Genomic DNA, 22,683 nt, shown 5'->3' on the forward strand with positions numbered 1-22,683 from the left:
AACTACCAACAATCTCTATCAATCAGGACTCATGCCTAACATTAATACGCTCCACCGTAGTCTCAGAAACATAGCACTGCTGCAAGCCTCACACCCACATTTCATAGCTTGCACATACTGCCAGCTGGTCAACAATGATTGCCACATCACCAGAGTGCACAACACTCACTGACACACGTCCCTCTTTCTTGCAGGACAAGGTAGCCGGAGGCAGCATGAACTAACCACAGGGGACTGGCACACCTGCATGTTCTAATCCCCATGGAGGAGACGGTGCTGGCCATTATTGGAACGGCCATTGCTGAGGGGCTGAAACCACTGAAGAGGACGGTATCCTCATACTTAACCTTCCTTCTCACATTCCATTTCCCCCTCATCCCACAATCTCATCTGATTTATAAGCTGCAGATGGTGTAAGCATGTACCTCTTACTTTCACCCCCTCCCCTCACCACAACGCAACCCTTGTGCCTTTTATCTTTCAAATACCCAAGAACTGCAACCTGGCCAGGCAGTGGAGGAAACCCAAGAAGTCAGTGGTGATGAAGACACACCGCCACTTGATTTCACACTCGCAGCCACTAGCTCAGGTACTGGCACCGCGTGTATCTTAGAGGATAGATTAGAGGCAGGATCTGCACGTGGCGAGGCACCAGACACAAGTGCACTGCAGTCAGGACAGGTGCCAGCTTGCTGGAGGACAAGACCACACACAAGTACTGCTACAGGAGACTCAAATGAGGACTTCGATGGGGCAGGCTACAGAAGAAGGTTGATGGGCATACACAACAAAATGCTTGGTGCATTGGGAAGCCAGCCAGAAAGCTTTGTTCAATGTCAAGGAGCATGGAGGAGTCTGGCACCAACTTGGCGCAGAGCTTGGAGCCCATCTGTTCCAGCACAGAAGTGGTTGCCAACTCCATGAGCACACTTGTGGAACCAACCACAATGCAGCGCCTGATGGCTGATGTATCAGATTCCATTGCAGCTTCGACTAAGAATCTGAGTGCTGCAGTGGAAACTCAGACTGCTGCCATCATAGCTCTGCATACCAGTGTTCAAAGGGGCTTCCAGGGTGTCACAGCAGGCTAGCAATCCATTCTCCAACAGATTACTAAGATTGCTGAAGCGCCGCACCGGGGAAGTGGCAATGACCCCATGAAGCACAAACCTGCTGTCCTCTCTCAGGATGACAATATTTGTGCTCCCACCTCTGCCCCTCAGTCAGTGCCCTTGCTGTTGCCTGTCAGCCCAGACTGCTGCAGCCTAGGCCATGATGGTGCAGTCTGAAGCCGGGCCTTCCTAGGCCTAAAGCTGTTCGAGGTCGTCCTCCAAGACCATCTGCAATCTCCACCACTGAAAGTCAGCAGCCTTCCACCAGCCATGCTGCAGCCCCTGGGGCACTGCATAGGAGCACGAGGACAGGCAAAGGCACCCAGAAGACAGGCACTAAGGGAATGCACAAGGGTGATTAGTTTAATTGTGTATGCAACAGGTATAACAGTTTGGATACTGTTGAGGGGGATGACTCACCAGGGGAAGGCAGCAGCAGCCAACTTCCTAGCACCAGGGGTGCTTCTGCTGCTCAGGAAGGGAGGAAAAAGAGTGGGAGAGCAATAGTGGTAGGGGATTCTATCGTAAGGGGAACAGATAGGCGTTTCTGTGGCCGTAGACGTGACTCCAGGATGGTTTGTTGCCTCCCTGGTGCCAGGGTCAAGGATGTCACTGAACAGCTGCAGGGCATTCTGAAGGGGGAGGGTGAACAGGCAGAGGTCGTGGTTCACATTGGGACCAACGACATAGGTAGGAAGAGGGATGAGGTCCTGCAGCAAGAATTTAGGGAGCTAGGTAGCAGATTAAAGAGTAGGACCTCAAAGGTTGTAATCTCTGGATTACTCCCGGTGCCACGTGCTAGTGAGTATAGGAATAGGAGGATAGAGCAGATGAATGCGTGGCTAATGAGTTGGTGCAGGAGGGAGGGCTTTATTTTCCTGGATCACTGGGCCTGCTTCTGGGGAAGGTGGGACTTGTATAAGTCGGACGGGTTGCACCTGAACCAGAACGGGACAAATATCCTTGCGGGGAGGTTTGCTTGTACTGTTCGGGGGGGTTTAAACTAAAATGGCAGGGGGTTGGGAACCTGAGCAAGGAGACAGAGGAAAGGAAAACAGGGATAAAAGCAAAAGATAGGAAGGAGAAAAACAAAAGTGGCAGTCAGACAAATCAACGGTTTAAATCAAACGTGGCCACAGTAAATAATAATTCTAATAGGTCTAAGAGTGTTAAAAAAACAAGCCTGAAGGCTTTGTGTCTTAATGCGAGGAGCATTTGTAATAAGGTGGACGAATTGGCTGCGCAAATAGAGGTAAACTAATATGATTTGGTTGGGATTACGGAAACATGGCTCAAGGATGGCCAAGACTGGGAACTCAACATCCAGGGGTATTCGATATTCAGGAAAGATAGGCAAAAAGGAAAGGGAGGTGGGGTAGCATTACTGGTTAAAGAAGGGATTAATACAATTGTAATGAAGGATATTAGCTCTGATGATGTGGAATCTGTATGGGTAGAATTGAGAAATACTAAGGGGAAAAAAACATTAGTGGGCGTGGTATATAGACCTCCAAACAGTAAGGCAGAGGTTGGGGATGGCATTAAAAGGGAAATTAAAGAAGCGTGCAATAAGGGCACAGCAGTCATCATGGGTGACTTTAATCTACATATAGATTGGGCCAACCAAATTAGTAACAATACTGTGGAGGAGGAATTCCTAGAGTGTTTACGGGATGTTTCCTGGACCAATATGCCGAGGAACCAACCAGAGATCAGGCCATCTTAGACTGGGTATTATTTAACGAGAAAGGATTAATCAGCAATCTTGTTGTACGAGGCCCCTTGGGTCGGAGCGATCATAATATGATCGAATTCTTCATTAAGATGGAGAATGAAGTAGTTGACTCAGAGACTAGGGTCCTCAATTTAAATAAAGGAAACTACGATGGTCTGAGGAGCGAGTTGGGTAGGATTGATTGGGGAATGGCACTCAAAGGGTTGACGGTGGATAGGCAATGGCAAACATTCAAAGACCGAATGGATGAGCTACAGAATTTGTTCATCCCAGTTTGGCATAAAAATAAAACAAAAAAGGTGACTCAACCGTGGCTAACAAGGGAAATTAGGTATAACATAAGATCCAAGGAGAGGACATATAAATTGGCTAGAAAAAGCAATAATCCTGAGGATTGGGAGCAGTTTAGGAGTCAACAAAGGAGGACAAAGGGATTAATTAAGAAAGGGAGAAAAGAATATGAGAGTAAGCTAGCAGGGAACATAAAAACTGACTGTAAAAGCTTTTATAGATATGTGAAGAGAAAAAGATTGGTGAAGTCAAGCGTAGGTCCCTTACAGCCAGATAGTAGATGCATTGCTGGTCATCTTCCAGAACTCGATAGACTCTGGAACAGTACCCATGGATTGGAGGGTAGCTAATGTTACCCCACTATTCAAAAAAGGTGGTAGAGAAAAAGCGGGGAATTATAGACCGGTAAGCCCGGCATCGGTAGTGGGGAAAATGCTAGAGTCTATTATAAAAGATGTAATAGCAGAGCACTTGGAAAGCAGCGGCAGGATCGGACAAAGTCAACATGGATTTACAAAAGGTAAATCATGCTTGACTAATCTACTGGAATTTTTTGAGGATGTAACTGGTGAAATAGATAAGGGAGAACCAGTGGATGTGGTGTATTTGGACTTTCAGAAGGCTTTCGATAAGGTCCCGCATAAGAGATTAGCGTGCAAAATTAAGGCACATGGGATTGGGGGCAAGGTATTGACTTGGCTAGAGAACTGGTTGGCGGACAGAAAGCAAAGAGTTGGAATAAACGGGTCATTTCCGAGTGGCAGGCAGTGACTAGTGGGGTACCGCAAGGATCGGTCCTAGGACCCCAGCTGTTCACAATATATATTAATGATCTGGACGAGTGAATTGGATGCAATATCTCCAAATTTGCAGACGATACAAAGCTGGGTGGAGGGTAAGCTGTGAGGAGGATGTCGTGAAACTCCAGCACGATTTGGACAGGTTGGGTGATTGGGCAGAAACATGGCAAATGCACTATAATGTGGATAAATGTGAGGTTATCCACTTTGGTGGCAAAAACAGGAAGGCAGATTATTATTTGAATGGCAATAGATTGGGAGAAGGGGAAGTGCAAAGAGACCTGGGTGTTATTGTGCACCAGTCACTGAAGGTAAGCATGCAGGTGCAGCAGATGGTTAAGAAGGCAAATGGTATGTTGGCCTTCGTAGCAAGAGGGTTCGAGTACAAGAACAAGGATGTCTTGCTGCAGTTGTACAGGGCCTTGGTGAGACCGCACCTTGAGTATTGTGTGCAGTTTTGGTCACCTTACCTGAGGAAGGACGTTCTTGCCATGGAGGGAGTGCAGCGAAGATTCACCAGGCTGATACCTGGGATGGCAGGAATGACGTACGGAGGAGAGATTGTGTCGATTGGGCTTATACTCACTGGAGTTTAGAAGATTGAGAGGGGATCTCATCGAAACCTATAAAATTCTGTCATGTCCAGACAGACTAGATGCAGAAAGGATGTTTCTGATGGCCGGGGAGTCCAGAACCAGGGGTCACAGTCTAAGGATAAGGGGTAAGCCATTTAGGACAGAAATGAGAAGGAATTTCTTCACCCAGAGAGTGGTGAACCTGTGGAATTCTCTGCCACAGAGGGTGGTGGAGGCCAGTTCATTAAATATATTCAAGAAAGAGTTGGATATATTTCTTGAGGCTAAAGGGATATGGGGAGAAGGCAGGGACAGGGTACTGAATTTGGATGATCAGCCATGATCTCATTGAATGGCGGAGCAGGCTCGAAGGGCCGGAATGGCCTACTCCTGCTCCTATCTTCTATGTTTCTATGATTTCATTTATAAATTTTGTTTGCAATGTTTATTTTCTGTTGGATTTTATTTTTGTATTGTGGCCAAGATGACGATCACAGAATCACAGAAACCCCACAGTGCAGATAGAGGCCATTTCGGCCCATCGAGCCTGCACTGACACATATCCCACCCGATCCCCGTAACCCCTACACCAACACATATCCCACCCTATCCCCGTAACCCCATGTATTTAATCCCCCTAACACTAAGGGTCAATTTATCATAGCCAATCAACCTAACCCGCACATCTTTGGACTGTGGGAGGAAACCGGAGCACCCGGAGGAAACCCACGCAAACACGGGGAGAATGTGCAAACTCCACACAGACGATGTATTGATCAGTGAAAGAGGAATGGTATGGGACTGTTGGTGAATGGGGAATTGGGGTTGCGGTTATCGGTATCGCACTCAAATTAGTTCTTCACGGACTACCCGGGTAGAAAGGGGCTGTCTAGGTTGCAGCCTCCTTTCCTTTTCCTCCTCCTCATGCTGCTCACCTGATAGCTGCTCTATGACATATCTTGTGGCAGCATGGCTCTCACTGCATGCACGCTGCGTGGGTTGCAAACCTGAGTCATGAGCCATGTCATCAGCAGATAGCCCTCGTCCCCTAGTAGCCACCCTCTGCTTTGTGCTGGCACAGCAGACTGCCGCAGAATAAAGGCAACATGACTGCTGTCAGGATACACAGACCTGCATGATGCACTGCCTATGGTCGCACACCAGCTGCATGTTGACAGAGTGAAATCCCTTCCGGTTCCGGTACTTGGCAGAATTGACATACGGCACCCACAAAGCGATGTACGTGCAGTCAATAGTTCCCGAACGGGCGCTACGGAGCTCAATTTTGCACCCACGATTTTTAATATAAAAAGGTAGGTATAAACATACATACACAAATAAACTGCATTGTTTCAAAAAAAACTTTATTTTCCTCAGAGGCATACCCAGAAGATCTCGTGAAGGTTCATTTTCTTCAAGCCTAGTCGTAGCCAGATTTTGGAGCTAAGGAGGATGTTCCTTGTCGTCAGTGCATTAACTGGCTTTGTTTGAGCATTCCGTTACTGCACTTCTGCAACTACAGTACTAATAATTGGAAATAAAATCAACTATAAAATAAAATGCGTCAGCTGTGGCTCAATTGGTCGCACACTCGCCTCGGAGTCAGAAGGCTGTGGGTTCAAGTCCCACTCCAGGGACTTGAGCACATAAAGCTAGGCTGATACTCCACTGTCGGTGGTGCCGTCTTTCGGATGAGACGTTAAACCGAGGCCCCGTTTGCTCTCTCAGGTGGATGTATAAGATCCCATGGCTCTATTTCGAAGAAGAACAGAGGAGATATCCCCGGTGTCCTGGCCAATATTTATCCCTCAACCAACATAACCAAAACAGATTATCTGGTCATTATCACATTGCCGTTTGTGGGAACTTGCTGTGCGCAAACTGGCTGCCGCATTTCCCACATTACAACAGTGACCCCACTTCAAAAGTACTTCATTGGCTGTAAAGCGCTTTGAGACGTCCAGCGGACGTGAAAGGCGCTATATAAATGCAAGTGTTTCTTTCTTAAAATAGCAAATGGGATTGAAGGGGTGATGAGTTTTATTCAATGTAAAGAATTACACTGAGATTCCTATATTTAGGATTGTATTAGTGTTGCACTGTGATACATGAACACGTCAGTGTTCTTGCTCAGGCCAACATCCCCAGCATCGGAAGCTCTGACCACGCTCAATCAGCTCCGATGGACGGGTCACATTGTCCGCATGCCCGATACGAGACTCCCAAAACAAGCGCTCTATTCGGAGCTCCGGCGCGGCAAGAGAGCCCCAGGTGGGCAGAGGAAACGCTTCAAGGACACCCTCAAAGCCTCCTTGAAAAAGTGTAACATCCCCATCGATACCTGGGAATCCCTGGCCCAAGACCGCACAAAGTGGAGGAGAAGCATCCGGGAAGGCGCCGAACACCGAGTCTCTTCACCGGGAGCAAGCGGAAGCCAAGCGCAGGCAGCGCAAGGAGCGCACGTCAACCCAAGCACCCCACCCAATTCACAATTCACAATTCAAATCGCTTTATTGGCATGATAAGTTACATCTTATGTTGCCAAAGCATCAAAATACATTTATGGTTTAGCACATAAACGCAGTTCTATTCATACAGTGTATAAACAGGTATCCCCGCCCCCTCAACCACCATCTGCCCCACCTGTGACAGAGACTGTAGGTCCCGCATTGGACTCATCAGTCACCTGCGAACTTATTTTTAATGTGGAAGCAAGTCATCCTCTGTTCCGAGGGACTGCCAGTAGATACATGATGCAGACTATATTCAAGTACAGTGCCTGGCTACTTTTTTCAGTTTGTTGATGGGCTCACGAGGCGAGGCGCGGGGCGGGGGCGGGGGGCGGTGGATTCTGTTGTTATGCAGTAAGTGGGGAAGAAAACCTGTGCCATCTGCATTAGGGCAGCCAACATCCATGGATAAGTGGCAGTCGTTATCAACAGGACTATGATGGATTGTAAATCCCCAGCCTGGGGGCAAACATTCAAGGTCAATTCAGAGCACAAACTTTAGTTTCTTGAATCCGTTCCTGCAAACCACATTTTCATGTACTTCCGTTGTTTTTTAAATAAATTGCACCATGTTTATTTCCAGCGCACCCTTTTTTTTTTAAAAAAAAGGTTCAGACTAAATGTTTAACGCCCCTTTTAAGGTAGCGCTCATGGGAAGGTCATACGACCACAATATGCATTTGTCTGCTATTTTCACGAGCAGTAATTAAAACAGGAAAAAAAAACACGAAATGGCCATGCAGCCCCAAGACAGGAGAAGGTAAACAGAAATTAGAAAGTGGACAAAAAGACAGCTACAATAAAGCCAAGTTTAAAAAAAATTGACTCGTGTGCCAGAGATCAACTACTGATTAGATGCTATTCAAATACACTGTTGCAATCCGAGTTAATAAGTTTAATTTAAAACAGTCAACTTTTTAAAGAACATAATTCGTGACTAAAACCTTAGAACAAATCAGTTTGTACCAGCACCATTCGCGGTCTGAACGAGTTACAGTATCTTGGCAATAGAACAATTAAAAAAAAAAGCAGATTCTGGCGGTACTTACTTGAGAAACTGCTTCCCCATGTATTTCTGAAGATTGCGCCTAAAGTACTGTATACTCACTATCATTCTGTAAGTGACAAAACAAATGCAGAATTAGTGTGTTGAACTCAAAACAATTGAACTTCTCTAGGCCAGACTGTAACCAGATCACTGCTCGTCTCGGTGAGGCTTAACGTCAGAACAGAGCAACAAAGGAAAGTGGGGGGGAGGAAAAAACTATGCGTTTCTCGTACAATCATTCTTTAAAATGTTTGAAGTGGGTGGTAGGGGGAAAAAAGCTACTATAATCATAGTTAATTAAACGTGGATTCAGACAGGAAGTATTTTTGATGAAATGTTACTTTCAAAGGTTAATGTCACAAGTTTTTAAAAAGGGAAAATTATGATGGTGTTGGATTAAAAAGAGGCAGGAGCCCAACAGAAACAAAAAATTCTGCCAACGGTAAGATTTTGGGATAGGGTCATTCTTTCCTTCAATTGATATGTCCTACTCAGCTCCTGTAATAGCCTGCCTGATTGGTACTAATTCGCTCCACATTATGAGTAGTTGTGTGCACATGGGAAACAGATTTCGTTGCATTTCCTCCCTCTTCTCCTGAAGGCCCTGACTGTTGGGCTACAGTTCCATGGGCATTGGGCACCCTCCCGTACTTCACTCCAGTGGCCATTATTTGCACGTGAGTCCTGACAGTGAGTGTTGTCAGACTAGTCAACCATGGAGGTATCACAGTTGAGTCTAATCCAGTCCCCTCACTCATACTCACACACACCATAGCTATACTAAGAACAGAGTAGAGACCACATTCATTTCATTCACAATAACCAAAGTTACAATAGGATTAGTTGTAGGACAAACATCATACTGTTGTCTTTGTAAAACCATTCCCAAAAATGACAGAGTCCAAATAACCTGTTGCGGATTCAGGTCTGCCATTGATACCTTTTCTGGTTCAGTGGTGCCCTTTAAGTGTTACTTTTATGGGTGTTGATAAAAACAGACCTTTATCTGTTTGTATAAAACTGCAACCTGGGTGTGTAGCAATAGTGTCATCTTGTGATCTGAACCAAATAATTGTGTCTTCCAATAACAACAGAAAATGCTGGAAGTACTCAGCAGGCCAGGCAGCATCTGTGGAGAGAGAAACAGAGTTAACGTTTCAGGTCTGGGACCCTTCAGTTCTGATGAAGGGTCCCAGACCTGAAACATTAACTCTGTTTCTCTCTCCACGGATGCTGCCTGGCCTGCTGAGTATTTCCAGCATTTTCTGTTGTTATTTCAGATTTCCAGCATCTGCAGTATTTTGCAATTATAATTGTGTCTTCCACATGTGTATTGTTTCAATCTCTCCAAAAATTGTCAGCCAGTGGCTCAGTTGGTGGCACCCTCGCCTCTGAGTCAAAAAAAGGTTGAGGTTTCAAGTCCCACTCCAGAGACTTGAGCACCAAAATCTAGGCTGACACTCCAGTGGAGTGCTGCACTATTGGAGGTGCTGTCTTTTTGAGGAAATGTTAAACTAATGTCTGCTCTCTCAGGTGGATGTAAAAGATCCCATGGCACTATTTCGAAGAAGAGCAGGGAAGTTATCCCCAGTGTCCTGGCCAATATTTATCCCACAACCAACATACTGAAAACAGGATTATCTGCTCATTATCATATTGCTGTTTGTGGGAGCTTGCTAGGCGCAAATTGCCTGCCACATTTCCTACATTAAAACAGTGACTACACTTCATAGAAACATAGAAGATAGGAGCAGGAGTAGGCCATTCGGCCCCTCGAGCCTGTTCCGCCATTTAAGGAGATCATGGCTCATCATCCAAATTCAAAACCCTGTCCCTGCTTTCTCCCCATATCCCTTGATCCGTTTAGCCTTAAGAAATATATCTAACTTCTTCTTGAATATATTTAATAAGTTGGCCTCAACTGCCTTCTGTGGTAGAGAATTCCACAGGTTCACCATTCTCTGGGTGAAGAAATTCCTCCTCATCTCAGTCCTAAATGGCTTACCCCTTATCCTTAGACTGTGACTCCTGGTTCTGGACTCCCCCGCCATCGGGAACATCCTTCCTGCATCTAGTCTGTCTAGTCCTGTTAGAATTTTATAAGTTTCAATGAGATCCCCTCTCATTCTTCTAAACTCTAGCGAATATAAGCCTAATCGACCCAATCTCTCTTCATACGTCATTCCTGCCATCCCAGGTATCAGTCTGGTGAATCTTCGCTGCACTCCCTCCATGGCAAGAACATCCTCAGATAAGGTGACCAAAACTGCACACAATACTCAAGGTGTGGTCTCACCAAGGCAAAAGTACTTCATTGGCTGTAAAGCACTTTAGAACGTCCAGTGGTCATGAAAGGTGCTATATAAATGCAAGTCTTTTTTTTCTTTCAAAGGTGGAGCAAGGAAAGTTGCTGAGGTGAGGCCCGATGTGATTTAATTAAGCTGCTTTATTTTAGAGTAAGGTGAACATACAGAATGGTTAGTTATTGATTGGACTCAGTTCAAACAGTATAACTTATCTTTGTGTAATAGAGTTGATGGGGGTGATTTTAACTCAGGTGCGGGATGGTGTCCTGGTATCCGAATTCCGCGTTTCCCACACAAATCTAAATGGATGTGGAAGATTCATGCAATTTTAACTGAATTGGCCAATTGATTTCCAACGTGTGGAAAGCCTTTTCAAATGGGTTTTTCATGACTGAAAGTCCCCTCCGATCAACATCAACATTGCTGCTGCATTTAAGGTCCACAGCAAGCCTTGCTTCTTCTGCAGACTGCCAAGCTTCTTGACTGTGCAGTGTGAGGGAGCTGCAGCAAATATGAAAAGCGGGAGGGCAAGATCAGCTCCTCGCTTTGACGAGGTGGCAGTGCAGGCATTAGTGGATGGGGCTAGGGCCAACAGGGAGGTGCTCTTCCCTTCATCAGAGAGGAAGAGGCCTCCCACTCAGACCAAGGCAGTGTGGATGCAGGTGGCTGAGGCGGTCAACTCCTTGGGAGTCACCCGCAGAACCTGGATACAGTGCAGGAAAAGATTTCATGACCTTCAGCACACTGGAAAAGTGAGTATGAATTTCCCATCACCCTCAATCTGATCCTCACTGCCTTTCCTCACCAGCACTCAGCTTTAGCAATCTCTTCCTCCACATCCCACTTGACACTGACATCCATGCACCCTTACCCATTCCCTCTCTCTCATGCTCACATTCACGTAACTATTCGACCATGCAGCCCTCACACTCCCTATCACCCTGATGCTTTGAACACAACTGACAACACACAGGGAGGGCCCTTGGTCTTGCAACCTCACTCCATCTTTGTCTCCTTCTAAATATCTATGCTATGCAATCTCTACACTCACTCCTTCATTCTCACTCAACCTCCACTTGTCTCCCTCATTGCAGGAAAAGAGAGCTCACAACAAAAGAGAGCGAGCCAGGACAGGAGGAGGGACAGCCTGAATAGCCCACCTGACCCCCTGGGAGGAGGCCGTCCTGGAAACTATGGGAATAGAGGACGATTTGCGCGTGGGGGACGGACAGACGGATGTAACACAGCAAGCTGGTGACAGAAAAGTTTCCCATCTCTCTCTTTGACATTGCATGAGTCGCTGATAATGATTGTGAAGCTGTAACAGATGGACTTATGAGCATCGGCAAAAAGCTATGTGCATGTAGCCTTTGCATCATATCTCTGACTCTTTCCTTTACTCCCCCACAGGACCATCACAAGCATCCGTCCTCCCTAGCCAGGAAGAAGAGGCTGAACAGCCAGACTCCTCAGAGGAAGCTGCAACCTCTGAGGGTGCAGCGTCAGCAGAATTCAGCGCACCCAGCACCAGCGCAGACACTCACACCTCGATGGGACTTTCGGCACATAGAGTAGTGTTGTCACCTGGTGTATCACAGCTCACAAGTCAGCATCAGCAGATTGTGGAGACAGGACAGCAGTGGAGAGTCCTTGTCGGAGGGCGCAGGACTCTGCCAGCTCGGCTCAGCAGCATATCGACCCTCTGCCTCTGGGTCCATCCATAAGATCAGAGGTGATGGAACTCCAGGCACAGATGCAGGAGTCTCTGGCAGGTTTTGTCTCTAGGGTCGCTACGAGTGTGGAGCGAATGGAGGAGTCCATAGCGAACATGAGCAGAGCCTTTGTGGAGTCATTGGCGCATGAACACATCACCACGGAAAGGATGGCTACCTCCGTGGAAAGGATTGCTACCTCTGTGGTAAGGCTGGCTACCGTGGAGGAGAGGATGGCTACGGCCATGGAGGAACTTAGTCGCCAGGGTATGGAAAACATGGTAATTGTTCAGAATAGAATGACATCTCTTGAGGAGCGATGGGCATCTATTGAACAGAGAAACTAGACCTTCATGGAAGTCCTTTTGAGTAGGACTGCCATTGCAGATACGGGTCCCCATGGCCCCCCTGATGTGCAGCAAGGTGCTCTCCAGCCACTTGCAGGCGCTGAGGGGGACCTGACCCATGAGAGGGAGGTTGGTGGCAGACCTCAAGGAAGTGGGGGCTCCTCTCCAAGCGCTCACACTTCCATGCCACTGCAGAGCCCTCGGTCAGAGCCCCACCGGAGTCCACACCCAAGTGAGATAGATGTCTCAACCCCTGCACAGCCGCAGGAGCAGCAGACTGTTGATGAGCCCTCACAGGCTCGCAACCCCAGAGGATGCCCGCCAAAGGTGTCGAGACAGGAGCAGCAGGAAAGTGAGCAAGGGGCCTCCACATTTGCTGAAGCCACAGGGCAGGCACCACGTAGTAGCACGCGTAAGAGGAAAATTCTGCACAAATAGTCACAAGGGTAGTCACTTGGGTGCAATTTTGTGTTTATTGTAAAAATGCCATCACGTCGTTATTGAACATAAAAATTCTGATGGCAAATGTTGCCATTGTGGATTCTGTCATTTCGCTATTGGGACTTCCACATTGAGGCCTTAGGAATACTTGCAACTGTCTGTTTGGTGGTCAGAGTGCTAGGAATCCTCTGGTTCTTGGCCATTCTCAAAGCTCTGGTAAGAAGCAGTGAGGCAAAAGTGTTTGATTTACTAGGCTAAGCAAATCTGGCCAAGTTGAATGCGTTCCTTGCATCCCGGGCAGCAATGTTCTCACATAATGCTGCCGCTGGTTGATGGGCCTCTGCAGGATGTTCGTTTTCGCACTCCTCCTCCTCCTCATCTGAGGAGGATATGTGAGGAGCCACTTGGTCCTCAAGAATCTGCAAGCCATGACGCTGTGCCATGTTGTGAAGTGCACAGCAAACCACAACGATTCTGGACACCTTGGCTGCTGAGTACTGTAAGGCTCCTCCTGATCTGCGCATCTTCAGCAAACCGATGGTTTGCTCGATAATGGATCTGGTGGAAATGTTGTAGCGCTCCTCAGCTTCGTTGGCTGGCCTCCTCAACGACGTCATTAGCCACGTCCTCAGGGGATAGCCCTTGTCTCCAAGTAGCCATCCGTTAAGTTGGTCTGGCGGACTGAATAGCGGAGGCACACTAGACTGGCGCAGTATGAAGGAGTCATGGCAACTGCCAGGGTACATGACACAAACATGCAAAATTTCCTTCTTGTGGTCACACACCAGCTGAACGTTGAGGGAGTAGAAGCCCTTGCGGTTGACAAAAATACCTGGATTGCGATGGGGTGCCCTAAGGGCCACATGTGTGCAGTCTAAGACGCACTGCACCCTTGGAAAGCCTGCCAGATTAGCTAATCCAACCGCTCGCGCCGTGACACTTGCTCGATCCTTGGTGAAATGGATGTGATTGTGCCCGAGGGCAAAGAGGGCATCGGTTACCTGCGTGACGCAAGTGTGTGCGGCCGCCTGGAAGATGCCGCTGATGTCTGCTGCTGATCCCTGGAATGAGCCTGAGGCAAAAAAGTTGAGTGCGGTGGTGACTTTGATGGCCACTGGTAATGCTTGTCCACCTGGTTCTCTGGGCAGCAGGTCTTGCTGTAGCATTGCGCAGATGTCAGTCACTACCTCTCATGAAAGTCGGAGCCGCCTTTGGCACTGCTGCTCAGTCATGTTGAGGTAGCTGACCCTGCGTCTGTAGACCCTGTTTGGGGGGTATCTCCTGTAGTGTATGTAACCGTTCCACCTTTAAGAGAACTACTTTAAGGGTTGCACTACTTTATCTTGGCTGCTGTATACTGTAATACCGGTGGTGACCACACCGGTATATAAGTGCTGTGTAATGATTTATTGGGCAGTTCCGCCCTGACCTTCAACCAGTAAAGACCTGTTAAATTTTACTCTTGTGGTCTGTGTAGTAATTCTCAATATAACACACAGACTTAACATCTCCTGCGACGACGGGCTTCCAGGCGTTGGCCCCTTCTGGCCTGTGCAGCTTCAGGTGGGTGAGCAGCAGCCTGGCGCTCCTGCTGCTGATGCTGTTGCTAGTGCTGCTGTTGTTCCTGGTTCTGCTGCTACTGCCGGCTGGTGCTCGAGCTCCTCTAATGCCCAGATGGGAAGGAAATGAATGGCTCTCATGCTTCTGGTATATGCCTCCGTTGAGGAAGCTCTGAGTGAAGGTGGTGAGAGGGGTTTCCCAGGAGGTCACACTGGAGATGGGTGTGAGGCTCCAACCTTCCACAGGTGTGGTTAAGCCTTCTAAAAGTTGCCCCAGACCTGAGACCATTAAGTCCTGCCACCTGCAAATCATGGCTGATCAAATCTCCTCTTTAATGGTTGACCTGCAGTTGATAGTCAGCAATTCAATAGTGCTCCTGCCAGGTTTCATATTCGTGTTTCCCACCAGGCGTGTTTTAAGTGGGAAAATGGTTAAATTTGCAAGGGCCTTTCGAAATAGGATTATAGAGGCCATTTAGTGGTTGTTAAGGGCCTTAACGACCAGTCCCGCCTGTTGGATGCGGGACGGAGTCGGGACCATCAGACATGCCTGAGTTAAAATTGCTTGGAGCCGGGAACCAGGCGGGGTGGGGGGGGGGGTCCCGCCCGCCCGCCCGGCAGTTTTTGCGATTTTTGACCCCCCGCACGCCTCCAAGCACGCCTCCACGGCTCAATGAAAATCGAGGCCATAGAGTTATATAGCACAGAACGAGGCCCTTTGGCCCATCGTGTCCGCGCCGGCCATCAAGCCCTATCTATTCTAATCCCATTTTCCAGCACTTGGTCCGTAGCCTTGTATGCTATGGCGTTTCAAGTGCTCATCTAAATGCTTCTTGAATGTTGTGAGGGTTCCTGCCTCTACCACCCTTTCAGGCAGTGAGTTCCAGATTCCAACCACCCTCTGGGTGAAAACGTTTTTCCTCATAGCCCCTCTAAACCTCCTGCCCCTTACCTTGAAACTGTGCCCCTGGTTATTGACCCCTCTACTAAGGGGAAAAGTTCCTTTCTATCTACCCTATCTATGCCCCTCATAATTAAGTCCCCCCTCAGCCTTCTCTGCTCGAAGGAAAACAACCCCAGCCTGTCCAGTCTTTCTTCATAGCTGAAGCGCTCCAGCCCAGGCAACATCCTGGTGAATCTCCTCTGCACCCTCTCCAATGCAATCACATCCTTTCTATAGTGTGGTGACCAGAACTGCACACAGTATTCCAGCTGTGGCCTAACTAGCATTTTGTACAGCTCCATCATAACCTCCCTGCTCTTATATTCTATGCCTCGGCTAATGAAGGCAAGTATCCCATATGCCTTTTTAACCACCTTATCTACCTGTCCTGCTGCCTTCAGGGATCTATGTACATGCACACCAAGGTCCTTCTGATCTTCTGTCCTTCCTTGGGTCCTACCATTCATTGTGTATTCCCTTGCCTTGTTAGTCCTCCCAAAATGCATCACCTCACACTTTTCAGGGTTAAATTCCATTTGCCACTGTTCTGCCTATCTGACCAACCCATCTATGTCATCCTGTAACCTGAGGCTTCCCTCCTCGCTATTTACCACTCCATCAATTTTTGTGTCATCTGCAAACTTACTGATCATACCTCCTACAGTCATATCTAAATCATTAACGTACACTACAAACAGCAAAGGATCCAACACCGATCCCTGCGGTACACCACTGGACACAGGCTTCCAGTCACAAAAACAACCTTCGACCATCACCCTCTGCCTCCTGCCTCTAAGCCAATTTTGGATCCAATGTGCCAAATTGCCCTGGATCCCATGGCCTCTTACCTTCTTGACCAGTCTCCCATGCGGGACTTTGTCAAAAGCCTTAATGAAGTCCATGTAAACTACATCAACTGCACTACCCTCATTCACACACCTAGTCACCCCCTCAAAAAATTCAATCAAGTTGGTTAGACATGATCTTCTCCCTGACAAAGCCATGTTGATTATCCTTGATTAACCCTTGCCTCTCCAAGTGGAGACTAATTTTGTCCTCAGAATTTTTTCCAATAATTTCCCTACCACTGATGTTAGGCTCACTGGCCTGTAATTCCCTGGTTTATCCCTACTACCCTTCTTGAATAATGGTACTACATTAGCTGTCCTCCAGTCCTCTGGCACCTCCCCTGTGGCCTGAGAGGATCTGAAAATTTGTGTCAGAGCCCCTGCAATCTCCTCCCTTGCCTCACACAGCAGCCTACGATACATCTCATCTGGGCCTCGGGATTTATCCACTTTTAAGCCTGCTAAAACAGCTAGTACCTCCTCCCTCTCAATACTAATTTGTTCAAGTATATCACAATCCCCCTGTCTGATTTCTATGCCTACGTCGTCCTTCTCCATAGTGAACACAGATGCAAAACATACATTTAAAACCTCACCCACATCTTCCGGCTCTACACACAGATTGCCACTTTGGTCCCTAAAGGGCCCTACTCTTTCCCTTGTTATCCTCTTGCCCTTAATATACTTTTAAAACACCTTGGGATTTTCCTTTATTTTGCCCGCCAGTGTTTTTTCATGCCCCCTCTTCGCTCTCCTAATTTCGTTTTTAAGTACTCCCCTGCACTTTCTATACTCCTCTAGGGCTCCCATTGTTTTTAGTCCTTTGTGTCTGCCAAAAGCCTCCCTTTTTTTTTCCTAATCCATTCTTGTATATCCCTTGACATCCAGGGTTCCCTGGGGTTGTTGGTCCCACCCTTTACCTTTACGGGAACATGTTGGCGTTGTACTCTATTTCCTTTCTGAAAGATTCCCACTGCTCTAATGTGGATTTTCCTACAAGTAGCTGATCCCAGTCCACTTTGGCCAGATCCTGTCTTATCATATTAAAATCAGCCTTCCCCCAATTTAGAACCTTTATTTCCGGTCCATCTTTGTCCTTTGACTACCTTAAATTTCACTGAATTAATGATACAAAATAAAAGAATATGTCACACTTCCCCAAAGCATTGGGTCATCTTACTTCACTTAAACAAGATGACTCTATGGCTGAGATTTTGCCGGCGCTCAGAGGGCGGGTTTGAAGGCGGGTCCGGAGTTAAAATCTAAATGATTGATGGCGATTTGCGAACCTGCCGCCATCCCGCCTCCACGCAACTTTACAGAGTGTCGGGTCTGCGACTTCCGATCAGATCCGACACCAAGCGGAGGGAGAGGCATTTAAAGCAGTTAACAGCTTGTTAACTACCTGGATAATCTTATTTTGAGGCTTTTCCCATTTTGCAACATTTTCAGCATGTTCCACGTCATGAGACAAACACGCCGGCTGATTGTGTTGGGTATTGCAACTCGCTGAATATTTGACAGCTGCAACTGTAGCATAAAAGCTGACCTGTAACATGAGTTCACTTTCAGATGCCAGAACTTTCTGTTTTGAGTATTTGGAAGACGTTTTTTAGGTATATTGAGGTTGTAAGTGTTTAATCTGAGATCCATATGCACTGTGACCTCCTTGGAATACTGTCTTCCCACATTGACTGAGCACTTATAACATCTCTTCCTCAACTGACATATAGACCAGCAGAATGGGAACCATTTAGACCCTCTCATCCTAGTCCTCAGAATCGGAGGAAGAGCAGCCGCAGCAGCAGCAGCACCAACAACAAGAGCGCCAACCTTCTCCATAGCCACCTCATGCTGCACAGGGCAGAAGGCGTCAGCGCAGGGCTGCACGTTGCCGCAGGAGATACCCCCAACACGGGGTTTACAGGCAGAGGATGAGCTTCCTCAACATGAGTGAGCAGCAGTGCCAAAGGAGGCTGAGACTTCCGCGAGAGGTAGTCGCTGGCATCTGAACAATGCTACACCTACACCTGCAGCCCAGAGGAGCGGGTGGACACTCCTTACCAGTAGCTGTCAAAATTTCCACCGCCCTCAACTTCTTTGCTTTAGGGTCCTTCCAGTGATCAGCAGCAGACATCAGCGGCATCTCCCAGTCGGCTGCACACAGTTGTATCACGCAGGTTACCGATGCCCTGTTTGCCAAGTCGCACAATTACATCCACTTCTCAACGGATGAAGCAAGTGTTACCGTGCGTGTGGTTGGCTTTGCAAACATGGCAGGCTTCCCAAGGGTGCAGGGCGTCGTAGAGTGCACACATGTGGCCATTAGGGCACCGGATCACAACCCAGTGGTTTTTGTGAACCGCAAGGGTTTACACTCCCTTAATGTCCAGCTGGTGTGTAACCACAGGAAGAACATTATACATGTTTGCACCAAGTTCCCTGGCAGTTGCCATGACTCATTTATCCTGCAGCAGTCCACTGTGCCTCAGCTGTTCAATCTGCCAACCCAACCATGTGGATGGCTCCCTGAAGACGTGGCTAATGACACTGTTGAGAAGGCCATCAAACGAAGCTGAGGAGCGCTACAATGAGAGCCACATTTCCACCAGAAGCATCATAGAGCAAACCATAGTATTGTTCAAAATGCAATTCAGATGCCTGGACAGATCTGATGGAGCCCTACAGTACGCACCAGCCAGGGTGTCTAGAATCATCATGGTCTGCTGTGCACTGCACAACATCGCACAGCAGCGTGGCTTACCGCTGCCTGAGGAACAAGTGGCTCAGCGCACAGCCTCAGGAGGAGGAGCCGAATGAGGCACCAGATGAGGAAGACCTTGCGGAGGCGGCTGTGCCACCAGCATGCGAGCACATTGCTGGACGTGAGGCAAGGGATACACTAATCCATGCCAGATTCATGTAACTTTACGCAGCAAACACATGTAGCTCGCACATGGAAATGAGTGTTTGCACGACCTTCATTACACACCATACAGCATCTGTACAATAAACTGTGCATTCCTATCACTCTCCCCACCATCACTACAGGTGAACGGTGCCCTGACCCCTCACTGTGCAACTGCCATTTCTGAGCACACATAGGCCAACTCTTTGAATCTTTGACATTGCATTTCTTTAATACAATTGAAATAACAATGACAAACGTAACTTTGTATTATGTCAAAACACCCAAGTGACTACCCTTGTGACTATTTGTGTGTTAACTTTCTCTTACGCATGCTTCTACGTGGTGCTTCCCCTATGGCTCCAGCAGATGCAGAGGCAGCTTGCTCACTTCTCTGCTGCGCCTGCTTAGACGCCTTTGGCGGGCATCCTCTGGGATTGGGAGCCTGGGAGGGCTCCGCAACAGTCTGCTCCCCCTGCAGCTGTGCAGGGGCTGAGACGGCCATCTCAGTTGGGTGAGGAATCTGGGACTCTGACCGAGGGCTCCGCAGTGGCATGGGAGTGTGAGCACTTGTAGAGGAGCCCACACTCCCTTGTTGTCGACCACCAACATCCCTCTCATGAGTCACCCGCACTTCACTGCTAGCAAGTAGCTGGAGAGCACCTTGCTGCACATCAGTGGGGCCATGAGGACCCATTCCTGTGCTGACATTCCTCATAACAAGGACGTCCATGAGCCTCTGGTTTCTCTCCTCAATAGATGCCCATCTATCCTCCATAGATTACCATCTATTTAGAAGTGTTACCATGTTCTGCTGTGTCTGGCGATTTAAGTCCTCCATGGAGGTTGCCATCCTTTCAATGGCGGCACCTACATTCGCCATTGCGTGCACCACGGCATTGCTCATGTTTGACATGGACTCCTCCATTCTCTGCACACTCGCAGTTACCATGCTTGCAAACCCTGTCAGAGCCTCCTGCACTTGTTCCTGAAGTTCCAGCACCGCTCTCTTTCTGGATGGCCCCAGAGACACAGCTTCCACATGCAGCTGAGCAGAGCTAGGAGCGTCCAGCGCACTCCGACGAGGACTCGCCACTGCTGTCCCTGTCTCCACCATCTGCTGATGCTCACTTGTGAGCTGTGATAGACCAGGTGACAACACTACTCTATCTCGCAAAGGACCCACTGAGGTGTGCGTCTCTGGGTGGACTCATTTCTGCTGACGCTGCTCCCTCAGAGGCTGCAGGATCCTCTGAGGAGTCGTCCGGCTCTTCCTCCTGGACAGTGGGGAGGGGGGCTCTCGATGGTCCTGTGGGGGAGTAAAGGCATGAGTTAGACATGTGATATTTAGGTAGCAGACACATTCCATTGTGCAGATGATCAGAACTCAATCTGTATGAACATCAGATGCCATATCAGTCACTCATGAAATCTAAATGAGAGGGTTGATAATCTATTCTGTCACCAGCTCTGTTTCTCTCTCTACAGATGCTGCCTGACCCGCTGAGTATTTCCAGCATTTTCTGTTTTTATTTCAGATTTCCAGCATCCGCAGTATTTTGCTTTTTTATCGGAATGTTACCAGGGATGAGGGAATTCAATTATGTGGAGAGATTAGAGAAGCTGGGATTCTTCTCCTTAAAGCAGAGAAGGTTAAGGGGAGATTTAATAGAGGTGTTCAAAATTATGATAGGTTTTGAAGAGCAGATAAGGAGAAACCGTTTCCACTGACAGGAGGGTCAGTAACTAGAGGACACAGCTTAAGAAGATTGGTAAAAGAACCAGAGGGCAGGATTTTCATTGGGTCGTGGAGGCGGGATTGGAGGCGTATGGGGGGTTAAAATCCTGAAATCGGGGGTTCCAACCCCATCCCACCCCCAACCCGCCTCCATGCCAGTTTCAAAGGAGGCGGGTAACTGCCCCGCACTGGGACCCACCTCCCCGAGGCAGGAAGGGGATTAGTGGCAATTAACTGCCTGTTAACAGGTAGTTAACAGGCAGTTTTTAGCCTAATCCCTATTTTTAATGTTGAAGTGTGGGATTCCCGACGGCTCCAAACCACGCCAAGTTAGAGGAGGCGGACCGTCGGGATGAAGGGCTTGGACGGGTCGAGATGCCCGGTGTTCAGGTGAGTGATGGGTGCATGAGTGTAAAGGTAAGTGTGTTTGGTGTGTGTAACGTGTTTAAAGAAGTTTTACTTACCTTTACATATCTTTACAGCCTTCCTTCCTTCAGGTCTCAGGAGTCCCTCATCTCACCGGCACAGAAAGCTGAATGGCTGCGAGCTGTCAAAAATTGCAGCATTCAGCTTTCTGTTCCGGGGAGATCTCTAAATCATCCTGAGAGGAAGGAATTAACTTAGAATACAGATTGTCAGTGTTTGACAGCTTCAAACAGCTGTAAAATGCTGATATTTCATCTGTCAAAAGGTCTTGACAGATGAAATATCAATCTGTGATGTCACCTGTTGCCAGGTGGCCCTTAATTGGCCTGCTGAGCCCGTTGGGTGGGCTCAACAAGGTCAATCAAGTCAAAATCGCGTGGGTTGGCTAGAACTCGATGGAGGCGGGACTACAACCCCTAAAGTTGTAGTCCCGCCTCCTACCCGACTCCTCAATGAAAATCCAGCCCTGAGACTTCGAAAAATGTAAATGGGACAGAAAATGTTCAGTTTTCCATGAAAGTAAACTCAGCTCAATTGTGCAAGCAAGCAGACTATGTCCTATCCTGATCTGCTTTCAGATTGAGAAAATGGGGGCCACCCTAAATGTTTACATAACTGCTGTTCTAAGATATTTAGGCACACATACATACACACATACTCACTGCAAGTCGACTATATCCCTACCACTGATGCTACATTACAATATATGAGGTGAAAGTTAGCGGCTTTTCATGGGTCCTAAAAGCAGAAGTAGGAAAGGCAAAAAAAATATGGGCCATTTAGGCCCTCCAACACAGATCAGCGGCACACAGTAGAGTAAAAAGTGGAGAGCAGCACTGAAAGACCATGCACAGATTTTACTGTCAAAATAACAGTGAGGCTAATGGCGTTTGCCGTTATTTAAGCATAAATTGTACAGCAACTTCAGGCAAGGGGCAGATGCGCGTTTAAATGCCAATATCCAGAGGTTGCTGTCCGAGTTGCGCCGTTCCACCATTAGCTTCGCGAAAATGGCATTTCACGGTTTGCCTCACCATTGAAATGTATTAAATGGCGTAAAGTTGCTTAAAAGTGCTTCTGAAGTTTACGTGGTAAATACAAACTAAACTCATTACAGAAAGTTAAGTCAAGTCATTACAAGCGCAAGTACCCTTTTAATGATGTGATAAGTGTTAATTACTGCCAATCACCCACTCTGGCATTGAAAATTAACTATTACAAGTGTTGAGTCTCAGTCCTTCAGGTATTAATTGTTTTTGGAGATTTTAAAAATGTCATTTAATTTTTTAAAAAATTTTCCTTTTCCTTTCTGTCTCTTTTTTCTCCTTCGCTTAATCCAATCTTTCTTTCCCTCTCATTATTTCTCTTTCTGTACCCGATTTGA

The 22,683-nt window shown here is 47.6% G+C and overlaps 1 protein-coding gene across 9 annotated transcripts in view; it reads right to left on the minus strand.

Annotated features, from left to right (window-relative positions):
• LOC147115929 (beta-galactoside alpha-2,6-sialyltransferase 1-like) overlaps positions 1–22,683 on the minus strand; it is a 232,320-nt gene that overhangs the window by 136,513 nt on the left and 73,124 nt on the right. For 2 of the 9 annotated variants that reach the window (XM_085990575.1, XM_085990570.1), the window contains exon 1: positions 8,073–8,254. The gene's annotated coding sequence lies outside the window, so the exon portion shown is untranslated. Of the gene's footprint in view, positions 1–8,072; positions 9,015–22,683 lie in introns of those variants that run through there. The other 7 variants (XR_015078716.1, XR_015078715.1, XM_085990573.1 and 4 more) reach the window with 7 other exon arrangements.

This window comes from Somniosus microcephalus, chromosome 6 (genome assembly GCF_052327205.1).
Source record: "Somniosus microcephalus isolate GS21.2 chromosome 6, FLI_Smic_1.0, whole genome shotgun sequence".
NCBI classification, from domain to species: domain Eukaryota; kingdom Metazoa; phylum Chordata; class Chondrichthyes; order Squaliformes; family Somniosidae; genus Somniosus; species Somniosus microcephalus.